Raw genomic sequence first — 23409 nt, 5'->3', positions numbered from 1 at the left:
CAACACTGGGAGCTGCCCTGTCACTGGGCTCAGAGACCCTCACCTCTGCTGCAGAGACAGCACTGAGAGCTGCCCTGCCACTGGGGTCAGAGACCCACCTCACCTCTGATGCAGAGACAGCACAGGGAGCTGCCCTGTGACTGGGGTCAGAGAGCCCTCGCCTCTGCTTCAGACACAGCACTGGGAGCTGCCCTGTCACTGGGGTCAGAGACCCCCTCACCTCTGCTTCAGAGACAGCACTGGGAGCTGCTCTGTCACTGGGGTCAGATGATCCTCACCTCTGCTTGAGAGACAGCACTGGGAGCTGCCCTGTCACTGGGGTCAGATAACCCTCACCTCTGCTTGAGAGACAGCGCTGGGAGCTGCCCTGACACTGGGGTCAGATAACTCTCACCTCTGCTTCAGAGACAGCACTGGGAGCTGCCCTGTCACTGGGGTCAGAGAGCTCTCACCTCTGCTTCAGAGACAGCACTGGGAGCTGCCCTGTCACTGGGGTCAGAGAGCCCTCACCTCTGATTCAGAGACAGCACTGGGAGCTTCCCTTCATTCGGGTCAGAGACCCCTCACCTCTGCTTCAGAGACAGCACTGGGGACAACCCTGTCACTGGGGTCAGAGAACCCTCATCTCTGCTTTATAGACAACACTGGGAGCTGCGCTGTCACTGGGCTCAGAGACCCCTCACCTCTGCTGCAGAGACAGCACTGGGAGCTGCCCTGTCACTGGGGTCCAAGAGCCCCCACCTCGCTGCAGAGACAGCACTGGAAGCTGCCCTGTCACTGGGGTCCGAGACCCCTCACCTCTGCTGCAGAGACAGCACTGGGAGGTGCCGTGTCACTGGGGACAGAAAGCTTCAGACACAGCACTGGGAGCTGCCCTGTCGCTGGGGTCAGAGAGCCCTCACATCTGATTCAGAGACAGCACTGGGAGCTGCCCTGTCACTGGGGTCAGAGAGCACTCACCTCTGCTTCAGAGACAGCACTGGGAGCTGACCTATCACTGGGGACAGAGAGCCCCCTCACCTCTGCTTCAGAGACAGCACTAGGAGCTGCCCTGTTACTGGGGTCAGAGAGCCCCCACCTCTGTTTCAGAGACAGCACTGGGAGCTGCCCTGTCACTGGGGTCAGAGAGCTCTCACCTCTGCTTCAGAGACAGCAGTGGGGGCTACCCTCTCACTGGGGTCAGAGAACCCTCATCTCTGCTTTATAGACAATACTGGGCGCTGCCCTGTCACTGGGCTCAGAGACCCCTCACCTCTGCTGCCGAGACAGCGCTGGGAGCTGGCCTGTCACTGGGGCCAGGGAGCCCCCACCTCTGCTTCAGAGCAGCACTGGGAGCTGCCCTGTCACTGGGGTCAGAGAGCTTTCACCTCTGCTTCAGAGACAGCACTGGGAGCTGCCCTGTCACTGGGGTCAGAGAGCTCTCACCTCTTCTTCAGAGACAGCACTTGGAGCTGCCCTGTCACTGGGGTCGGAGAGCCCCCTCGCCTCTGCTTCAGAGGCAGCACTGGGAGCTGCTCTGTCACTGGGGTCGATGAGCCCTCACCTCTGCTTCAGAGACAGCACTGGGAGCTGCCCTATCACTGGGGTCAGAGAGCTCTCACCTCTGCTTCAGAGACAGCAGTGGGGGCTACCCTCTCACTGGGGTCAGAGAACCCTCATCTCTGCTTTATAGACAATACTGGGCGCTGCCCTGTCACTGGGCTCAGAGACCCCTCACCTCTGCTGCCGAGACAGCGCTGGGAGCTGGCCTGTCACTGGGGTCAGATAACCCTCACCTCTGCTTCAGAGACAGCACTGGGAGCTGCCCTGTCACTGGGGTCAGAGAGCTCTCACCTCTGCTTCAGAGACAGCACTGGGAGCTGCCCTGTCACTGTGGTCAGAGAGCCCCCTCGCCTCTGCTTCAGAGGCAGCACTGGGAGCTGCCTTGTCACTGGGGTCGATGAGCACTCACCTCTGCTTCAGAGACAGCACTGGGAGCTGCCCTGTTGCTGGGGTCAGAGAACCCTCATCTCTGCTTTATAGACAGCACTGGGAGCTGCCCTGTTACTGTGGTCAGAGAGCCCCCTCGCCTCTGCTTCAGAGGCAGCACTGGGAGCTGCCTTGTCACTGGGGTCGATGAGCACTCACCTCTGCTTCAGAGACAGCACTGGGAGCTGCCCTGTTGCTGGGGTCAGAGAACCCTCATCTCTGCTTTATAGACAGCACTGGGAGCTGCCCTGTTACTGGGGTCAGAGAGCCCCCACCTCTGCTTCAGAGACAGCACTGGGGCTGGCCTGTCACTGGGGGTCAGAGACCCTCACCTCTGCTTCAGAGACAGCACTGGGGCTGCCCTGTCACTGGGGGTCAGAGACCCTCATCTCTGATTTATAGACAACACTGGGAGCTGCCCTGTCACTGGGGTCAGAGACCCCTCACCTCTGCTGCCGAGACAGCGCTGGGAGCTGCCCTGTCACTGGGGTCAGAGAGCCATCACCCCTGCTTCAGAGACAGCACTGGGAGCTGCCCTGTCACTGGGGTCAGAGACCCTCACCACTGCTTCAGAGACAGCACTGGGAGCTGCCCTGTCAGTGGGGTCAGAGACCCTCACCTCTGCTTCAGAGACAGCGCTGGGAGCTGCCCTGTCACTGGGGTCAGATAACCCTCACCTCTGCTTCAGAGACAGCACTGGGAGCTGCCCTGTCACTGGGGTCAGAGAGCACTCACCTCTGCTTCAGAGACAGCACTGGGAGCTGACCTATCACTTGGGACAGAGAGTCCCCTCTCCTCTGCTTCAGAGACAGCACTGGGAGCTGCCCTGTCACTGGGGTCGATGAGCCCTCACCTCTGCTTCAGAGACAGCACTGGGAGCTGCCCTGTTACTGGGGTCAGAGAGCCCACACCTCTGTTTCAGAGACAGCACTGGGGCTGCCCTGTCACTGGGGGTCAGAGACCCTCATCTCTGCTTCAGAGACAGCAGGGGGAGCTGCCCTGTCACTGGGGCCAGAGAGGCCCCACCTCTGCTTCAGAGCAGCACTGGGAGCTGCCCTGTCACTGGGGTCAGAGAGCTTTCACCTCTGCTTCAGAGACAGCACTGGGAGCTGCCCTGTCACTGGGGTCAGAGAGCTCTCACCTCTACTTCAGAGACAGCACTTGGAGCTGCCCTGTCACTGGGGTCGGAGAGCCCCCTCGCCTCTGCTTCAGAGGCAGCACTGGGAGCTGCCCTGTCACTGGGGTTGATGAGCCCTCACCTCTGCTTCAGAGACAGCACTGGGAGCTGCCCTGTCACTGGGGTCAGAGAGCTCTCACCTCTGCTTCAGAGACAGCAGTGGGGGCTACCCTCTCACTGGGGTCAGAGAACCCTCATCTCTGCTTTATAGACAACACTGGGCGCTGCCCTGTCACTGGGCTCAGAGACCCCTCACCTCTGCTGCCGAGACAGCGCTGGGAGCTGGCCTGTCACTGGGGTCAGATAACCCTCACCTCTGCTTCAGAGACAGCACTGGGAGCTGCCCTGTCACTGGGGTCAGAGAGCTCTCACCTCATCTTCAGAGACAGCACTGGGAGCTGCCCTGTCACTGTGGTCAGAGAGCCCCCTCGCCTCTGCTTCAGAGGCAGCACTGGGAGCTGCCTTGTCACTGGGGTCGATGAGCACTCACATCTGCTTCAGAGACAGCACTGGGAGCTGCCCTGTTGCTGGGGTCAGAGAACCCTCATCTCTGCTTTATAGACAGCACTGCCCTGTTACTGGGGTCAGAGAGCCCCCACCTCTGCTTCAGAGACAGCACTGGGGCTGGCCTGTCACTGGGGGTCAGAGACCCTCACCTCTGCTTCAGAGACAGCACTGTGGCTGCCCTGTCACTGGCGGTCAGAGACCCTCACCTCTGCTTCAGAGACAGCACTGGGAGCTGCCCTGTCACTGGGGCCAGAGATCACCCACCTCTGCTTCAGAGCAGCACTGGGAGCCGGCCTGTCACTGGGGTCAGAGAGCTTTCACCTCTGCTTCAGAAACAGCACTGGGAGCTTCCCTTCATTCGGGTCAGAGACCCCTCACCTCTGCTTCAGAAACAGCAGTGGGGGCTACCCTGTCACTGGGGTCAGAGAACCCTCATCTCTGCTTTATAGACAACACTGGGAGCTGCCCTGTCACTGGGCTCAGAGACCCTCACCTCTGCTGCAGAGACAGCACTGAGAGCTGCCCTGCCACTGGGGTCAGAGACCCACCTCACCTCTGATGCAGAGACAGCACAGGGAGCTGCCCTGTGACTGGGGTCAGAGAGCCCTCGCCTCTGCTTCAGACACAGCACTGGGAGCTGCCCTGTCACTGGGGTCAGAGACCCCCTCACCTCTGCTTCAGAGACAGCACTGGGAGCTGCTCTGTCACTGGGGTCAGATGATCCTCACCTCTGCTTGAGAGACAGCACTGGGAGCTGCCCTGTCACTGGGGTCAGATAACCCTCACCTCTGCTTGAGAGACAGCGCTGGGAGCTGCCCTGACACTGGGGTCAGATAACTCTCACCTCTGCTTCAGAGACAGCACTGGGAGCTGCCCTGTCACTGGGGTCAGAGAGCTCTCACCTCTGCTTCAGAGACAGCACTGGGAGCTGCCCTGTCACTGGGGTCAGAGAGCCCTCACCTCTGATTCAGAGACAGCACTGGGAGCTTCCCTTCATTCGGGTCAGAGACCCCTCACCTCTGCTTCAGAGACAGCACTGGGGACAACCCTGTCACTGGGGTCAGAGAACCCTCATCTCTGCTTTATAGACAACACTGGGAGCTGCGCTGTCACTGGGCTCAGAGACCCCTCACCTCTGCTGCAGAGACAGCACTGAGAGCTGCCCTGTCACTGGGGTCAGAGACCCCCCTCACCTCTGCTGCAGACACAGCACAGGGAGCTGCCCTGTAACTGGGGTCAGAGAGCCCTCGCCTCTGCTTCAGACACAGCACTGGGAGCTTCACTTCATTGGGGTCATAGACCCCCCACCTCTGCTTCAGAGACAGCACTGGGGGCTGCCCTGTCACTGGGGTCAGAGACCCCCCTCACCTCTGCTGCAGAGACAGCACTGAGATCTGCCCTGTCACTGGGGTCAGAGACCACCCTCACTTCTGTTGCAGAGACAGCACTGGGAGCTGCCCTGTCACTGGGGACAGATAGCCTCCACCTCTGCTTCAGACACAGCACTGGGAGCTGCCCTGTCACTGGGGTCAGAGAGCCCTCACCTCTGCTTCAGAGACAGCACTGGGAGCTTCCCTTCAATGGGGTCATAGACCCCCCACCTATGCTTCAGAGACAGCACTGGGAGCTGTCCTGTCACTGGAGTCCGAGACCCCTCACCTCTGCTGCAGAGACAGCACTGGGAGCTGCCCAGTCACTGGGATCAGAGAGCCCTCACCTCTGCTTCAGAGACTGCACTGGGAGCTGCCCTGTCACTGGGGTCGAGAGCCTTCACCTCTGCTACAGAGACAGCACTGGGAGCTGCTGCCCTGTCACTGGGGTCCAAGAGCCCTCACCTCGCTGCAGAGACAGCACTGGAAGCTGCCCTGTCACTGGGGTCCGAGACCCCTCACCTCTGCTACAGAGACAGCACTGGGAGGTGCCCTGTCACTGGGGACAGAGAGCTTCAGACACAGCACTGGGAGCTGCCCTGTCGCTGGGGTCAGAGAGCCCTCACATCTGATTCAGAGACAGCACTGGGAGCTTCCCTCATTGGGGTCATAGACCCCCCACCTCTGCTTCAGAGACAGCACTGGGAGCTGCCCTGTCACTGGGGTCAGAGGCCCCCCTCACCTCTGCTGCAGAGACAGCACAGAGAGCTGCCCTGTCACTGGGGTCAGAGACCCCCCTCACCTCTGCTGCAGACACAGCACTGGGAGCTGCCCTTTCACTGGGGTCAGAAAGCCCTCGCCTTTGCCTCAGAGACAGCACTTGGAGGTTCCCTTCATTGGGGTCATAGACCCCCCACCTCTGCTTCAGAGACAGCACTGGCAGCTGTCCTGTCACTGGTGTCAGAGACCCCCCCTCACCTTTGCTGCAGAGACAGCACTGGGCGCTGCCCCGTCACTGGGGTCAGAGAGCCCTCGCCTCTGCATCAGACACAGCACTGGGAGCTGCCCTGTCGCTGGGGTCAGAGAGCCCTCACATCTGCTTCAGAGACAGCACTGAGAGCTTCTCTTCATTGGGGTCATAGACTCCCCATTTCTGCTTCAGAGACAGCACTGGGAGCTGCCCTATCACTGGTGTCACAGACCCCCCACACCTCTGCTGCAGAGACAGCACTGGGAGCTGCCCCGTCACTGGGGTCGGTGAGCCCTCACCGCTGCTTCAGAGACAGCACTGGGAGCTGCCCTGTCGCTGTGGTCAGAAAACCCTCATCTCTGCTTTATAGACAGCACTGGGAGCTGCCCTGTCACTGGGTCAGAGAGCCCTCGCCTCTGCTTCAGAGACAGCACTGGGAGTAGTGCTGTCACTGGGGTCAGAGACCCCTCACCTCTGCTACAGAGACAGCACTGGGAGCTGCCCTGTCACTGGGGTCGATGAGCCCTCACCTCTGCTTCAGAGACAGCACTGCGAGCTGCCCTGTCACTGAGGTCAGAGAGCCCCCACCTCTGCTTCAGAGACAGCACTGGGGCTGCCCTGTCACTGGGGGTCAGAGACCCTCACCTCTGCTTCAGAGACAGCACTGGGAGCTGCCCTGTCACTGGGGCCAGAGAGCCCCCACCTCTGCTTCAGAGCAGCACTGGGAGCTGCCCTGTCACTGGGGTCTGAGAGCCCTCACCTCTGCTTCAGAGATAGCACTGGGAGCTTCCCTTCATTCGGGTCAGAGACCCCTCAGCTCTGCTTCAGAGACAGCAGTGGGGACTACCCTGTCACTGGGGTCAGAGAACCATCATCTCTGCTTTATAGACAACACTGGGAGCTGCCCTGTCACTGGGCTCAGAGACCACTCACATCTGCTGCAGAGACAGCACTGAGATCTGCCCTGTCACTGGGGTTAGAGACCCCCCTCACCTCTGCTGCAGAGACAGCACAGGGAGCTGCCCTGTCAATGGGGTCAGAGAGCCCTCACCTCTGCTGCAGAGACAGCGCTGGGAGCTGCCCTGTCACTGGGGTCAGATAACCCTCACCTCTGCTTCAGAGACAGCACTGGGAGCTGCCCTGTCACTGGGGTCAGAGAGCCCTCACCTCTGCTTCATAGACAGCACTGGGAGCTTTCCTTCATTCGGGTCAGAGACCCCTCACCTCTGCTTCAGAGACAGCACTGGGAGCTGCCCTGTCACTGGGGTCAGAGAGCTCTCACCTCTGCTTCAGAGACAGCACTTGGAGCTGCCCTGTCACTGGGGTCGGAGAGCCCCCTCGCCTCTGCTTCAGAGGCAGCACTGGGAGCTGCCCTGTCACTGGGGTCGATGAGCCCTCACCTCTGCTTCAGAGACAGCACTGGGAGCTGCCCTGTCACTGGGGTCAGAGAGCTCTCACCTCTGCTTCAGAGACAGCAGTGGGGGCTACCCTCTCACTGGGGTCAGAGAACCCTCATCTCTGCTTTATAGACAACACTGGGCGCTGCCCTGTCACTGGGCTCAGAGACCCCTCACCTCTGCTGCCGAGACAGCGCTGGGAGCTGGCCTGTCACTGGGGTCAGATAACCCTCACCTCTGCTTCAGAGACAGCACTGGGAGCTGCCCTGTCACTGGGGTCAGAGAGCTCTCACCTCATCTTCAGAGACAGCACTGGGAGCTGCCCTGTCACTGTGGTCAGAGAGCCCCCTCGCCTCTGCTTCAGAGGCAGCACTGGGAGCTGCCTTGTCACTGGGGTCGATGAGCACTCACCTCTGGTTCAGAGACAGCACTGGGAGCTGCCCTGTTGCTGGGGTCAGAGAACCCTCATCTCTGCTTTATAGACAGCACTGGGAGCTGCCCTGTTACTGGGGTCAGAGAGCCCCCACCTCTGCTTCAGAGACAGCACTGGGGCTGGCCTGTCACTGGGGGTCAGAGACCCTCACCTCTGCTTCAGAGACAGCACTGGGGCTGCCCTGTCACTGGGGGTCAGAGACCCTCACCTCTGCTTCAGAGACAGCACTGGGAGCTTCCCTGTCACTGGGGTCAGAGAGCCCTCACCTCTGCTTCAGAGACAGCACTGGGAGCTGCCCTGTCACTGGGGTCAGAGAGCCCTCACCTCTGCTTCAGAGACAGCACTGGGAGCTGCCCTGTCACTGGGGTCAGAGAGCCCTCACCTCTGCTTCAGAGACAGCACTGGGAGCTTCCCTTCATTTGGTTCAGAGACCCCTCACCTCTGCTTCATAGACAGCACTGGGAGCTACCCTGTCACTGGGGTCAGAGAACCCTCATCTCTGCTTCAGAGGCAGCACTGGGAGCTGCCCTGTCACTGGGAACAGAGATCACTCACCTCTGCTGCAGAGACAGCACTGAGAGCTGCCCTGTCACTGGGGTCAGAGACCCCCCTCACCTCTGCTGCAGAGACAGCACTGGAAGCTTCCCTGTCACTGGGACCATAGAGCCCTCACCTCTGGTTCAGAGACAGCGCTGGGAGCTGCCCTGTCACTGGGTTCAGAGAGCCCTCACCTCTGCTTCAGAGACAGCGCTGGGAGCTGCCCTGTCACTGGGGTCAGATAACCCTGACCTCTGCTTCAGAGACAGCACTGGGAGCTGCCCTGTCACTGGGGTCAGAGAGCTCTCACCTCTGCTTCAGAGACAGCACTGGGAGCTGCCCTGTCACTGGCGTCAGAGAGCCCCCTCGCCTCTGCTTCAGAGACAGCACTGGGAGCTGCCCTGTCACTAGGGTCAGAGAGCCATCACCCCTGCTTCAGAGGCAGCACTAGGTGCTGCCCTGTCACTGGGGTCAGAGACCCTCACCACTGCTTCAGAGACAGCACTGGGAGCTGCCCTGTCACTGGGGTCAGAGAGCCCCCTCGCCTCTGCTTCAGAGACAGCACTGGGAGCTGCCCTGTCACTGGGGTCAGAGAGCCATCACCCCTGCTTCAGAGACAGCACTGGGAGCTGCCCTGTCACTGGGGTCAGAGACCCTCACCACTGCTTCAGAGACAGCACTGGGAGCTGCCCTGTCACTGGGGTTAGAGACCCTCACCTCTGCTTCAGAGACAGTGCTGGGAGCTGCCCTGTCACTGGGGTCAGATAACCTACACCTCTGCTTCAGAGACAGCACTGGGAGCTGCCCTGTCACTGGGGTCAGAGAGCACTCACCTCTGCTTCAGAGACAGCACTGGGAGCTGACCTATCACTGGGGACAGAGAGCCCCCTCGCCTCTGCTTCAGAGACAGCACTGGGAGCTGCCCTGTCACTGGGGTTGATGAGCCCTCACCTCTGCTTCAGAGACAGCACTGGGAGCTGCCCTGTTACTGGGGTCAGAGAGCCCCCACCTCTGTTTCAGAGACAGCACTGGGGCTGCCCTGTCACTGGGGGTCAGAGACCCTCATCTCTGCTTCAGAGACAGCACTGGGAGCTGCCCTGTCACTGGGGCCAGAGAGGCCCCACCTCTGCTTCAGAGCAGCACTGGGAGCTGCCCTGTCACTGGGGTCAGAGAGCTTTCACCTCTGCTTCAGAGACAGCACTGGGAGCTGCCCTGTCACTGGGGTCAGAGAGCTCTCACCTCTGCTTCAGAGACAGCACTTGGAGCTGCCCTGTCACTGGGGTCAGAGAGCCCCCTCACCTCTGCTTCAGAGGCAGCACTGGGAGCTGCCCTGTCACTGGGGTCGATGAGCCCTCACCTCTGCTTCAGAGACAGCACTGGGAGCTGCCCTGTCACTGGGGTCAGAGAGCTCTCACCTCTGCTTCAGAGACAGCAGTGGGGGCTACCCTCTCACTGGGGTCAGAGAACCCTCATCTCTGCTTTATAGACAACACTGGGCGCTGCCCTGTCACTGGGCTCAGGGACCCCTCACCTCTGCTGCCGAGACAGCTCTGGGAGCTGCCCTGTCACTGGGGTCAGAGTGCCATCACCCCTGCTTCAGAGACAGCACTGGGAGCTGCCCTGTCACTGGGGTCAGAGACCCTCACCACTGCTTCAGAGACAGCACTGGGAGCTGCCCTGTCACTGGGGTCAGAGACCCTCACCTCTGCTTCAGAGACAGTGCTGGGAGCTGCCCTGTCACTGGGGTCAGATAACCCTCACCTCTGCTTCAGAGACAGCACTGGGAGCTGCCCTGTCACTGGGGTCAGAGAGCACTCACCTCTGCTTCAGAGACAGCACTGGGAGCTGACCTATCACTGGGGACAGAGAGCCCCCTCGCCTCTGCTTCAGAGACAGCACTGGGAGCTGCCCTGTCACTGGGGTCGGTGAGCCCTCACCTCTGCTTCAGAGACAGCACTGGGAGCTTCACTTCATTGGGGTCATAGACCCCCCACCTCTGCTTCAGAGACAGCACTGGGGGCTGCCCTGTCACTGGGGTCAGAGACCCCCCTCACCTCTGCTGCAGAGACAGCACTGAGATCTGCCCTGTCACTGGGGTCAGAGAACACCCTCACTTCTGTTGCAGAGACAGCACTGGGAGCTGCCCTGTCACTGGGGTCAGAGAGCCTCCACCTCTGCTTCAGACACAGCACTGGGAGCTGCCCTGTCACTGGGGTCAGAGAGCCCTCACCTCTGCTTCAGAGACAGCACTGGGAGCTTCCCTTCATTGGGGTCATAGACCCCCCACCTATGCTTCAGAGGCAGCACTGGGAGCTGTCCTGTCACTGGGGTCCGAGACCCCTCACCTCTGCTGCAGAGACAGCACTGGGAGCTGCCCTGTCCCTGGGATCAGAGAGCCCTCACCTCTGCTTCAGAGACTGCACTGGGAGCTGCCCTGTCACTGGGGTCGAGAGCTTTCACCTCTGCTACAGAGACAGCACTGGGAGCTGCCCTGTCACTGGGGTCCAAGAGCCCCCACCTCGCTGCAGAGACAGCACTGGAAGCTGCCCTGTCACTGGGGTCCGAGACCCCTCACCTCTGCTGCAGAGACAGCACTGGGAGGTGCCCTGTCACTGGGGACAGAAAGCTTCAGACACAGCACTGGGAGCTGCCCTGTCGCTGGGGTCAGAGAGCCCTCACATCTGATTCAGAGACAGCACTGGGAGCTTCCCTTCATTGGGGTCATAGACCCCCCCACCTCTGCTTCAGAGACAGCACTGGGAGCTGCCCTGTCACTGGGGTCAGAGGCCCCCCTCACCTCTGCTGCAGAGACAGCACTGAGAGCTGCCCTGTCACTGGGGTCAGAGACCCCCCACACCTCTGCTGCAGACACAGCACTGGGAGCTGCCCTTTCACTGGGGTCAGAAAGCCCTCGCCTTTGCCTCAGAGACAGCACTTGGAGCTTCCCTTCATTGGGGTCATAGACCCCCCACCTCTGCTTCAGACACAGCATTGGCATCTGTCCTGTCACTGGTGTCAGAGACCCCCCTCACCTTTGCTGCAGAGACAGCACTGGGCGCTGCCCCGTCACTGGGGTCAGTGAGCCCTCGCCTCTGCATCAGACACAGCACTGGGAGCTGCCCTGTCGCTGGGGTCAGAGAGGCTTTACCCTGCTTCAGAGACAGCACTGAGAGCTTCCCTTCATTGGGGTCATAGACTCCCCATTTCTGCCTCAGAGACAGCACTGGGAGCTTCCCTTCATTGGGGTCATAGACCCCCCACCTATGCTTCAGAGACAGCACTGGGAGCTGTCCTGTCACTGGGGTCCGAGACCCCTCACCTCTGCTGCAGAGACAGCACTGGGAGCTGCCCTGTCACTGGGATCAGAGAGCCCTCACCTCTGCTTCAGAGACTGCACTGGGAGCTGCCCTGTCACTGGGGTCGAGAGCTTTCACCTCTGCTACAGAGACAGCACTGGGAGCTGCCCTGTCACTGGGGTCCAAGAGCCCCCACCTCGCTGCAGAGACAGCACTGGAAGCTGCCCTGTCACTGGGGTCCGAGACCCCTCACCTCTGCTGCAGAGACAGCACTGGGAGGTGCCCTGTCACTGGGGACAGAGAGCTTCAGACACAGCACTGGGAGCTGCCCTGTCGCTGGGGTCATAGACCCCCCACCTCTGCTTCAGAGACAGCACTGGGAGCTGCCCTGTCACTGGGGTCAGAGGCCCCCCTCACCTCTGCTGCAGAGACAGCACTGAGAGCTGCCCTGTCACTGGGGTCAGAGACCCCCCACACCTCTGCTGCAGACACAGCACTGGGAGCTGCCCTTTCACTGGGGTCAGAAAGCCCTCGCCTTTGGCTCAGAGACAGCACTTGGAGCTTCCCTTCATTGGGGTCATAGACCCCCCACCTCTGCTTCAGAGACAGCACTGGCAGCTGTCCTGTCACTGGTGTCAGAGACCCCCTCACCTTTGCTGCAGAGACAGCACTGGGCGCTGCCCCGTCACTGGGGTCAGTGAGCCCTCGCCTCTGCATCAGACACAGCACTGGGAGCTGCCCTGTCGCTGGGGTCAGAGAGCCCTCACCTCTGCTTCAGAGACAGCACTGAGAGCTTCCCTTCATTGGGGTCATAGACTCCCCATTTCTGCTTCAGAGACAGCACTGGGAGCTGCCCTATCACTGTTGTCACAGACCCCCCACACCTCTGCTGCAGAGACAGCACTGGGAGCTGCCCCGTCACTGGGGTCGGTGAGCCCTCACCTCTGCTTCAGAGACAGCACTGGGAGCTGCCCTGTCGCTGTGGTCAGAAAACCCTCATCTCTGCTTTATAGACAGCACTGGGAGCTGCCCTGTCACTGAGTCAGAGAGCCCTCGCCTCTGCTTCAGAGACAGCACTGGGAGTAGTGCTGTCACTGGGGTCAGAGACCCCTCACCTCTGCTACAGAGACAGCACTGGGAGCTGCCCTGTCACTGGGGTCGATGAGCCCTCACCTCTGCTTCAGAGACAGCACTGGGAGCTGCCCTGTCACTGAGGTCAGAGAGCCCCCACCTCTGCTTCAGAGACAGCACTGGGGCTGCCCTGTCACTGGGGGTCAGAGACCCTCACCTCTGCTTCAGAGACAGCACTGGGAGCTGCCCTGTCACTGGGGCCAGAGAGCCCCCACCTCTGCTTCAGAGCAGCACTGGGAGCTGCCCTGTCACTGGGGTCAGAGAGCCCTCACCTCTGCTTCAGAGATAGCACTCGGAGCTTCCCTTCATTCGGGTCAGAGACCCCTCAGCTCTGCTTCAGAGACAGCAGTGGGGACTACCCTGTCACTGGGGTCAGAGAACCATCATCTCTGCTTTATAGACAACACTGGGAGCTGCCCTGTCACTGGGCTCAGAGACCCCTCACATCTGCTGTAGAGACAGCACTGAGATCTGCCCTGTCACTGGGGTCAGAGACCCCCCTCACCTCTGCTGCAGAGACAGCACAGGGAGCTGCCCTGTCAATGGGGTCAGAGAGCCCTCACCTCTGCTGCAGAGACAGCGCTGGGAGCTGCCCTGTCACTGGGGTCAGATAACCCTCACCTCTGCTTCAGAGACAGCACTGGGAGCTGCCCTGTCACTGGGGTCAGAGAGCCCTCACCTCTGCTTCATAGACAGCACTGGGAGCTTCCCTTCATTCGGGTCAGAGACCCCTCACCTCTGCTTCAGAGACAGCACTGGGGGCTACCCTGTCACTGGGATCAGAGAACCCTCATCTCTGCTTTATAGACAACACTGGGAGCTGCCCTGTCACTGGGCTCAGAGACCCCTCACCTCTGCTGCAGAGACAGCCCTGAGAGCTGCCCTGTCACTGGAGTCAGAGACCCCCCTCACCTCTGCTGCAGAGACAGCACAGGGAGCTTCCCTGTCACTGGGGTCAGAGACACCCCTCACCTCTGCTGCAGAGACAGCACAGGGAGCTGCCCTGTCACTGGGGTCAGAGAGCCCTCACCTCTGCTGCAGAGACAGCCCTGAGAGCTGCCCTGTCACTGGAGTCAGAGACCCCCCTCACCTCTGCTGCAGAGACAGCACAGGGAGCTGCCCTGTCACTGGGGTCAGAGACCCCCCTCACCTCTGCTGCAGAGACAGCACAGGGAGCTGCCCTGTCACTGGGGTCAGAGAGCCCTCGCCTCTGCTTCGGAGACAGCACTGGGAGTTGCCCTGTCACTGGGGCCAGAGAGCCCCCATCTCTGCTTCAGGAACATCACAGGGAGCTGCCCTGTCACTTGGGTCAGATAACCCTCACCTCTGATTCAGAGAGAGCACTGGGAGCTGCCCTGTCACTGGGGTCAGAGAGCTCTCACCTCTGCTTCAGAGACAGCACTGGGAGCTGCCCTGTCACTGGGACCATAGAGCCCTCACCTCCGCTTCAGAGACAGCGCTGGGAGCTGCGTTGTCACTGGGGTCAGAGAGCCCTCTCGCCTCTGCTCCAGAGACAGCACTGGGAGCTGCCCTGTCACTGGGGACAGAGAGCCATCACCCCTGCTTCAGAGACAGCACTGGGAGCTGCCCTGTCACTGGGATCAGAGAGCCCTCACCTCTGCTTCAGAGACTGCACTGGGAGCTGCCCTGTCACTGGGGTCGAGAGCTTTCACCTCTGCTACAGAGACAGCACTGGGAGCTGCCCTGTCACTGGGGTCCAAGAGCCCCCACCTCGCTGCAGAGACAGCACTGGAAGCTGCCCTGTCACTGGGGTCCGAGACCCCTCACCTCTGCTGCAGAGACAGCACTGGGAGGTGCCCTGTCACTGGGGACAGAGAGCTTCAGACACAGCACTGGGAGCTGCCCTGTCGCTGGGGTCAGAGAGCCCTCACATCTGATTCAGAGACAGCACTGGGAGCTTCCCTTCATTGGGGTCATAGACGCCCCACCTCTGCTTCAGAGACAGCACTGGGAGCTGCCCTGTCACTGGGGTCAGAGGCCCCCCTCACCTCTGCTGCAGAGACAGCACTGAGAGCTGCCCTGTCACTGGGGTCAGAGACCCCCCACACCTCTGCTGCAGACACAGCACTGGGAGCTGCCCTTTCACTGGGGTCAGAAAGCCCTCGCCTTTGCCTCAGAGACAGCACTTGGAGCTTCCCTTCATTGGGGTCATAGACCCCCCACCTCTGCTTCAGAGACAGCACTGGCAGCTGTCCTGTCACTGGTGTCAGAGACCCCCTCACCTTTGCTGCAGAGACAGCACTGGGCGCTGCCCCGTCACTGGGGTCAGTGAGCCCTCGCCTCTGCATCAGACACAGCACTGGGAGCTGCCCTGTCGCTGGGGTTAGAGAGCCCTCACCTCTGCTTTAGAGACAGCACTGAGAGCTTCCCTTCATTGGGGTCATAGACTCCCCATTTCTGCTTCAGAGACAGCACTGGGAGCTGCCCTATCACTGGTGTCACAGACCCCCCACACCTCTGCTGCAGAGACAGCACTGGGAGCTGCCCCGTCACTGGGGTCGGTGAGCCCTCACCTCTGCTTCAGAGACAGCACTGGGAACTGCCCTGTCGCTGTGGTCAGAAAACCCTCATCTCTGCTTTATAAACAGCACTGGGAGCTGCCCTGTCACTGAGTCAGAGAGCCCTCGCCTCTGCTTCAGAGACAGCACTGGGAGTAGTGCTGTCACTGGGGTCAGAGACCCCTCACCTCTGCTACAGAGACAGCACTGGGAGCTGCCCTGTCACTGGGGTCGATGAGCCCTCACCTCTGCTTCAGAGACAGCACTGGGAGCTGCCCTGTCACTGAGGTCAGAGAGCCCCCACCTCTGCTTCAGAGACAGCACTGGGGCTGCCCTGTCACTGGGGGTCAGAGACCCTCACCTCTGCTTCAGAGACAGCACTGGGAGCTGCCCTGTCACTGGGGCCAGAGAGCCCCCACCTCTGCTTCAGAGCAGCACTGGGAGCTGCCCTGTCACTGGGGTCAGAGAGCCCTCACCTCTGCTTCAGAGATAGCACTCGGTGCTTCCCTTCATTCGGGTCAGAGACCCCTCAGCTCTGCTTCAGAGACAGCAGTGGGGACTACCCTGTCACTGGGGTCAGAGAACCATCATCTCTGCTTTATAGACAACACTGGGAGCTGCCCTGTCACTGGGCTCAGAGACCCCTCACATCTGCTGTAGAGACAGCACTGAGATCTGCCCTGTCACTGGGGTCAGAGACCCCCCTCACCTCTGCTGCAGAGACAGCACAGGGAGCTGCCCTGTCAATGGGGTCAGAGAGCCCTCACCTCTGCTGCAGAGACAGCGCTGGGAGCTGCCCTATCACTGGGGTCAGATAACCCTCACCTCTGCTTCAGAGACAGCACTGGGAGCTTCCCTTCATTCGGGTCAGAGACCCCTCACCTCTGCTTCAGAGACAGCACTGGGAGCTGCCCTGTCACTGAGGTCCGATAGCCCTCACCTCTGCTTCAGAGACAGCACTGGGAGTTGCCCCGTCACTGGGATCAGAGACGCCTCACCTCTGCTACGGAGACAGCACTGGGAGCTGCCCTGTCACTGGGGTCGATGAGCCCTCACCTCTGCTTCAGAAACAGCACTTGGAGCTGCCCTGTTGCTGGTGTCAGAGAACCCTCATTTCTGCTTCAGAGACAGCACTGGAGGCTGCCCTGTCACTGGGGGTCAGAGACCCTCACCTCTGCTTCAGAGACAGCACTGGGAGCTGCCCTGTCACTGGGGTCAGAGAGCCTCTGCTTCAGAGACAGCACTGGGAGCTTCCCTTCATTCGGTTCAGAGACCCCTCACCTCTGCTTCATAGACAGCACTGGGAGCTACCCTGTCACTGGGGTCAGAGAACCCTCATCTCTGCTTCAGAGGCAGCACTGGGAGCTGCCCTGTCACTGGAAACAGAGACCACACACCTCTGCTGCAGAGACAGCACTGAGAGCTGCCCTGTCACTGGGGTCAGAGACCCCCCTCACCTCTGCTGCATAGACAGCACTGGAAGCTTCCCTGTCACTGGGACCATAGAGCCCTCACCTCTGGTTCAGAGACAGCACTGGGAGCTGCCCTGTCACTAGGGTCAGAGAGCCATCACCCCTGCTTCAGAGGCAGCACTAGGTGCTGCCCTGTCACTGGGGTCAGAGACCCTCACCACTGCTTCAGAGACAGCACTGGGAGCTGCCCTGTCACTGGGGTCAGAGAGCCCCCTCGCCTCTGCTTCAGAGACAGCACTGGGAGCTGCCCTGTCACTGGGGTCAGAGAGCCATCACCCCTGCTTCAGAGACAGCACTGGGAGCTGCCCTGTCACTGGGGTCAGAGACCCTCACCACTGCTTCAGAGACAGCACTGGGAGCTGCCCTGTCACTGGGGTTAGAGACCCTCACCTCTGCTTCAGAGACAGTGCTGGGAGCTGCCCTGTCACTGGGGTCAGATAACCCACACCTCTGCTTCAGAGACAGCACTGGGAGCTGCACTGTCACTGGGGTCAGAGAGCACTCACCTCTGCTGCAGAGACAGCACTGGGAGCTGCCCTGTCACTGGGGTCAGAGAGCCCTCACCTCTGCTTCATAGACAGCACTGGGAGCTTCCCTTCATTCGGGTCAGAGACCCCTCACCTCTGCTTCAGAGACAGCACTGGGGGCTACCCTGTCACTGGGATCAGAGAACCCTCATCTCTGCTTTATAGACAACACTGGGAGCTGCCCTGTCACTGGGCTCAGAGACCCCTCACCTCTGCTGCAGAGACAGCCCTGAGAGCTGCCCTGTCACTGGAGTCAGAGACCCCCCTCACCTCTGCTGCAGAGACAGCACAGGGAGCTTCCCTGTCACTGGGGTCAGAGACACCCCTCACCTCTGCTGCAGAGACAGCACAGGGAGCTGCCCTGTCACTGGGGTCAGAGAGCCCTCACCTCTGCTGCAGAGATAGCCCTGAGAGCTGCCCTGTCACTGGAGTCAGAGACCCCCATCACCTCTGCTGCAGAGACAGCACAGGGAGCTGCCCTGTCACTGGGGTCAGAGACCCCCCTCACCTCTGCTGCAGAGACAGCACAGGGAGCTGCCCTGTCACTGGGGTCAGAGAGCCCTCGCCTCTGCTTCGGAGACAGCACTGGGAGTTGCCCTGTCACTGGGGCCAGAGAGCCCCCATCTCTGCTTCAGGAACATCACAGGGAGCTGCCCTGTCACTTGGGTCAGATAACCCTCACCTCTGATTCAGAGACAGCACTGGGAGCTGCCCTGTCACTGGGGTCAGAGAGCTCTCACCTCTGCTTCAGAGACAGCATTGGGAGCTGCCCTGTCACTGGGACCATAGAGCCCTCACCTCCGCTTCAGAGACAGCGCTGGGAGCTGGGTTGTCACTGGGGTCAGAGAGCCCTCTCGCCTCTGCTCCAGAGACAGCACTGGGAGCTGCCCTGTCACTGGGGACAGAGAGCCATCACCCCTGCTTCAGAGACAGCACTGGGAGCTGCCCTGTCACTGGGGTCAGAGACCCTCACCACTGCTTCAGAGACAGCACTGGGAGCTTCCCTTCATTTGGGTCATAGACCCCCCACCTCTGCTTCAGAGACAGCACTGGGAGCATCCCTGTCACTGGTGTCAGAGACCCCCCTCACCTCTGCTGCAGGGACAGCACTGGGAGCTGCCCAGTCGCTGTGGTCAGAAAACCCTCATCTCTGCTTTATAGACAGCACTGGGAGCTGCCCTGTCACTGAGGTCCGATAGCCCTCACCTCTGCTTCAGAGACAGCACTGGGAGTTGCCCCGTCACTGGGATCAGAGACGCCTCACCTCTGCTACGGAGACAGCACTGGGAGCTGCCCTGTCACTGGGGTCGATGAGCCCTCACCTCTGCTTCAGAAACAGCACTTGGAGCTGCCCTGTTGCTGGTGTCAGAGAACCCTCATTTCTGCTTCAGAGACAGCACTGGAGGCTGCCCTGTCACTGGGGGTCAGAGACCCTCACCTCTGCTTCAGAGACAGCACTGGGAGCTACCCTGTCACTGGGGTCAGAGAGCCTCTGCTTCAGAGACAGCACTGGGAGCTTCCCTTCATTCGGTTCAGAGACCCCTCACCTCTGCTTCATAGACAGCACTGGGAGCTACCCTGTCACTGGGGTCAGAGAACCCTCATCTCTGCTTCAGAGGCAGCACTGGGAGCTGCCCTGTCACTGGAAACAGAGACCACACACCTCTGCTGCAGAGACAGCACTGAGAGCTGCCCTGTCACTGGGGTCAGAGACCCCCCTCACCTCTGCTGCATAGACAGCACTGGAAGCTTCCCTGTCACTGGGACCATAGAGCCCTCACCTCTGGTTCAGAGACAGCGCTGGGAGCTGCCCTGTCACTGGGTTCAGAGAGCCCTCACCTCTGCTTCAGAGACAGCGCTGGGAGCTGCCCTGTCACTGGGGTCAGATAACCCTGACCTCTGCTTCAGAGACAGCACTGGGAGCTGCCCTGTCACTGGGGTCAGAGAGCTCTCACCTCTGCTTCAGAGACAGCACTGGGAGCTGCCCTGTCACTGGGGTCAGAGAGCCCCCTCGCCTCTGCTTCAGAGACAGCACTGGGAGCTGCCCTGTCACTAGGGTCAGAGAGCCATCACCCCTGCTTCAGAGGCAGCACTAGGTGCTGCCCTGTCACTGGGGTCAGAGACCCTCACCACTGCTTCAGAGACAGCACTGGGAGCTGCCCTGTCACTGGGGTCAGAGAGCCCCCTCGCCTCTGCTTCAGAGACAGCACTGGGAGCTGCCCTGTCACTGGGGTCAGAGAGCCATCACCCCTGCTTCAGAGACAGCACTGGGAGCTGCCCTGTCACTGGGGTCAGAGACCCTCACCACTGCTTCAGAGACAGCACTGGGAGCTGCCCTGTCACTGGGGTTAGAGACCCTCACCTCTGCTTCAGAGACAGTGCTGGGAGCTGCCCTGTCACTGGGGTCAGATAACCCACACCTCTGCTTCAGAGACAGCACTGGGAGCTGCCCTGTCACTGGGGTCAGAGAGCACTCACCTCTGCTTCAGAGACAGCACTGGGAGCTGACCTATCACTGGGGACAGAGAGCCCCCTCGCCTCTGCTTCAGAGACAGCACTGGGAGCTGCCCTGTCACTGGGGTCGATGAGCCCTCACCTCTGCTTCAGAGACAGCACTGGGAGCTGCCCTGTTACTGGGGTCAGAGAGCCCCCACCTCTGTTTCAAAGACAGCACTGGGGCTGCCCTGTCACTGGGGGTCAGAGACCCTCATCTCTGCTTCAGAGACAGCACTGGGAGCTGCCCTGTCACTGGGGCCAGAGAGGCCCCACCTCTGCTTCAGAGCAGCACTGGGAGCTGCCCTGTCACTGGGGTCAGAGAGCTTTCACCTCTGCTTCAGAGACAGCACTGGGAGCTGCCCTGTCACTGGGGTCAGAGAGCTCTCACCTCTGCTTCAGAGACAGCACTTGGAGCTGCCCTGTCACTGGGGTCAGAGAGCCCCCTCGCCTCTGCTTCAGAGGCAGCACTGGGAGCTGCCCTGTCACTGGGGTCGATGAGCCCTCACCTCTGCTTCAGAGACAGCACTGGGAGCTGCCCTGTCACTGGGGTCAGAGAGCTCTCACCTCTGCTTCAGAGACAGCAGTGGGGGCTACCCTCTCACTGGGGTCAGAGAACCCTCATCTCTGCTTTATAGACAACACTGGGCACTGCCCTGTCACTGGGCTCAGAGACCCCTCACCTCTGCTGCCGAGACAGCTCTGGGAACTGCCCTGTCACTGGGGTCAGAGAGCCATCACACCTGCTTCAGAGACAGCACTGGGAGCTGCCCTGTCACTGGGGTCAGAGACCCTCACCACTGCTTCAGAGACAGCACTGGGAGCTGCCCTGTCACTGGGGTCAGAGACCCTCACCTCTGCTTCAGAGACAGTGCTGGGAGCTGCCCTGTCACTGGGGTCAGATAACCCTCACCTCTGCTTCAGAGACAGCACTGGGAGCTGCCCTGTCACTGGCGTCAGAGAGCACTCACCTCTGCTTCAGAGACAGCACTGGGAGCTGACCTATCACTGGGGACAGAGAGCCCCCTCGCCTCTGCTTCAGAGACAGCACTGGGAGCTGCCCTGTCACTGGGGTCGGTGAGCCCTCACCTCTGCTTCAGAGACAGCACTGGGAGCTGCCCTGTTACTGGGGTCAGAGAGCCCCCACCTCTGTTTCAGAGACAGCATTGGGGCTGCCCTGTCACTGGGGGTCAGAGACCCTCATCTCTGCTTCAGAGACAGCACTGGGAGCTGCCCTGTCACTGGGGCCAGAGAGCCCCCACCTCTGCTTCAGAGCAGCACTGGGAGCTGCCCTGTCACTGGGGTCAGAGAGCTTTCACCTCTGCTTCAGAGACAGCACTGGGAGAGGCCCTGTCACTGGGGTCAGAGAGCTCTCACCTCTGCTTCAGAGACAGCACTTGGAGCTGCCCTGTCACTGGGGTCGGAGAGCCCCCTCTCCTCTGCTTCAGAGGCAGCACTGGGAGCTGCTCTGTCACTGGGGTCGATGAGCCCTCACCTCTGCTTCAGAGACAGCACTGGGAGCTGCCCTGTCACTGGGGTCAGAGAGCTCTCACCTCTGCTTCAGAGAGAGCAGTGGGGGCTACCCTCTCACTGGGGTCAGAGAACCCTCGCCTCTGCTTTATAGACAACACTGGGCGCTGCCCTGTCACTGGGCTCAGAGACCCCTCACCTCTGCTGCCGAGACAGCGCTGGGAGCTGGCCTCTCACTGGGGTCAGATAACCCTCACCTCTGCTTCAGAGACAGCACTGGGAGCTGCCCTGTCACTGGGGTCAGAGAGCTCTCACCTCTGCTTCAGAGACAGCACTGGGAGCTGCCCTGTCACTGTGGTCAGAGAGCCCCCTCGCCTCTGCTTCAGAGGCAGCACTGGGAGCTGCCTTGTCACTGGGGTCGATGAGCACTCACCTCTGCTTCAGAGACAGCACTGGGAGCTGCCCTGTTGCTGGGGTCAGAGAACCCTCATCTCTGCTTTATAGACAGCACTGGGAGCTGCCCTGTTACTGGGGTCAGAGAGCCCCCACCTCTGCTTCAGAGACAGCACTGGGAGCTGCCCTGTCACTGTGGTCAGAGAGCCCCCTCGCCTCTGCTTCAGAGGCAGCACTGGGAGCTGCCTTGTCACTGGGGTCGATGAGCACTCACCTCTGCTTCAGAGACAGCACTGGGAGCTGCCCTGTTGCTGGGGTCAGAGAACCCTCATCTCTGCTTTATAGACAGCACTGGGAGCTGCCCTGTTACTGGGGTCAGAGAGCCCCCACCTCTGCTTCAGAGACAGCACTGGGGCTGGCCTGTCACTGGGGGTCAGAGACCCTCACCTCTGCTTCAGAGACAGCACTGGGGCTGCCCTGTCACTGGGGGTCATAGACCCTCATCTCTGATTTATAGACAACACTGGCCGCTGCCCTGTCACTGGGCTCAGAGACCCCTCACCTCTGCTGCCGAGACAGCGCTGGGAGCTGCCCTGTCACTGGGGTCAGAGAGCCATCACCCCTGCTTCAGAGACAGCACTGGGAGATGCCCTGTCACTGGGGTCAGAGAGCACTCACCTCTGCTTCAGAGACAGCACTGGGAGCTGACCTATCACTGGGGACAGAGAGCCCCCTCGCCTCTGCTTCAGAGACAGCACTGGGAGCTGCCCTGTCACTGGGGTCGATGAGCCCCCACCTCTGTTTCAGAGACAGCACTGGGGCTGCCCTGTCACTGGGGGTCAGAGACCCTCATCTCTGCTTCAGAGACAGCAGGGAGAGCTGCCCTGTCACTGGGGCCAGAGAGGCCCCACCTCTGCTTCAGAGCAGCACTGGGAGCTGCCCTGTCACTGGGGTCAGAGAGCTCTCACCTCTGCTTCAGAGACAGCACTTGGAGCTGCCCTGTCACTGGGGTCAGAGAGCCCCCTCGCCTCTGCTTCAGAGGCAGCACTGGGAGCTGCCCTGTCACTGGGGTCGATGAGCCCTCACCTCTGCTTCAGAGACAGCACTGGGAGCTGCCCTGCCACTGGGGTCAGAGAGCTCTCACCTCTGCTTCAGAGACAGCAGTGGGGGCTACCCTCTCACTGGGGTCAGAGAACCCTCATCTCTGCTTTATAGACAACACTGGGCGCTGCCCTGTCACTGGGCTCAGAGACCCCTCACCTCTGCTGCCGAGACAGCGCTGGGAGCTGGCCTGTCACTGGGGTCAGATAACCCTCACCTCCGCTTCAGAGACAGCACTGGGAGCTGCCCTGTCACTGGGGTCAGAGAGCTCTCACCTCATCTTCAGAGACAGCACTGGGAGCTGCCCTGTCACTGTGGTCAGAGAGCCCCCTCGCCTCTGCTTCAGAGGCAGCACTGGGAGCTGCCTTGTCACTGGGGTCGATGAGCACTCACCTCTGCTTCAGAGACAGCACTGGGAGCTGCCCTGTTGCTGGGGTCAGAGAACCCTCATCTCTGCTTTATAGACAGCACTGGGAGCTGCCCTGTTACTGGGGGCAGAGAGCCCCCACCTCTGCTTCAGAGACAGCACTGGGGCTGGCCTGTCACTGGGGGTCAGAGACCCTCACCTCTGCTTCAGAGACAGCACTGGGGCTGCCCTGTCACTGGGGGTCAGAGACCCTCACCTCTGCTTCAGAGACAGCACTGGGA

Source organism: Ambystoma mexicanum, chromosome 3q (genome assembly GCF_040938575.1).
Source record: "Ambystoma mexicanum isolate Mex_15411 chromosome 3q, UKY_AmexF1_1, whole genome shotgun sequence".
Taxonomy (NCBI): domain Eukaryota; kingdom Metazoa; phylum Chordata; class Amphibia; order Caudata; family Ambystomatidae; genus Ambystoma; species Ambystoma mexicanum.
The sequence above is the reverse complement of the archived record's forward strand: the minus strand, read 5'-3'. Positions refer to the sequence as shown.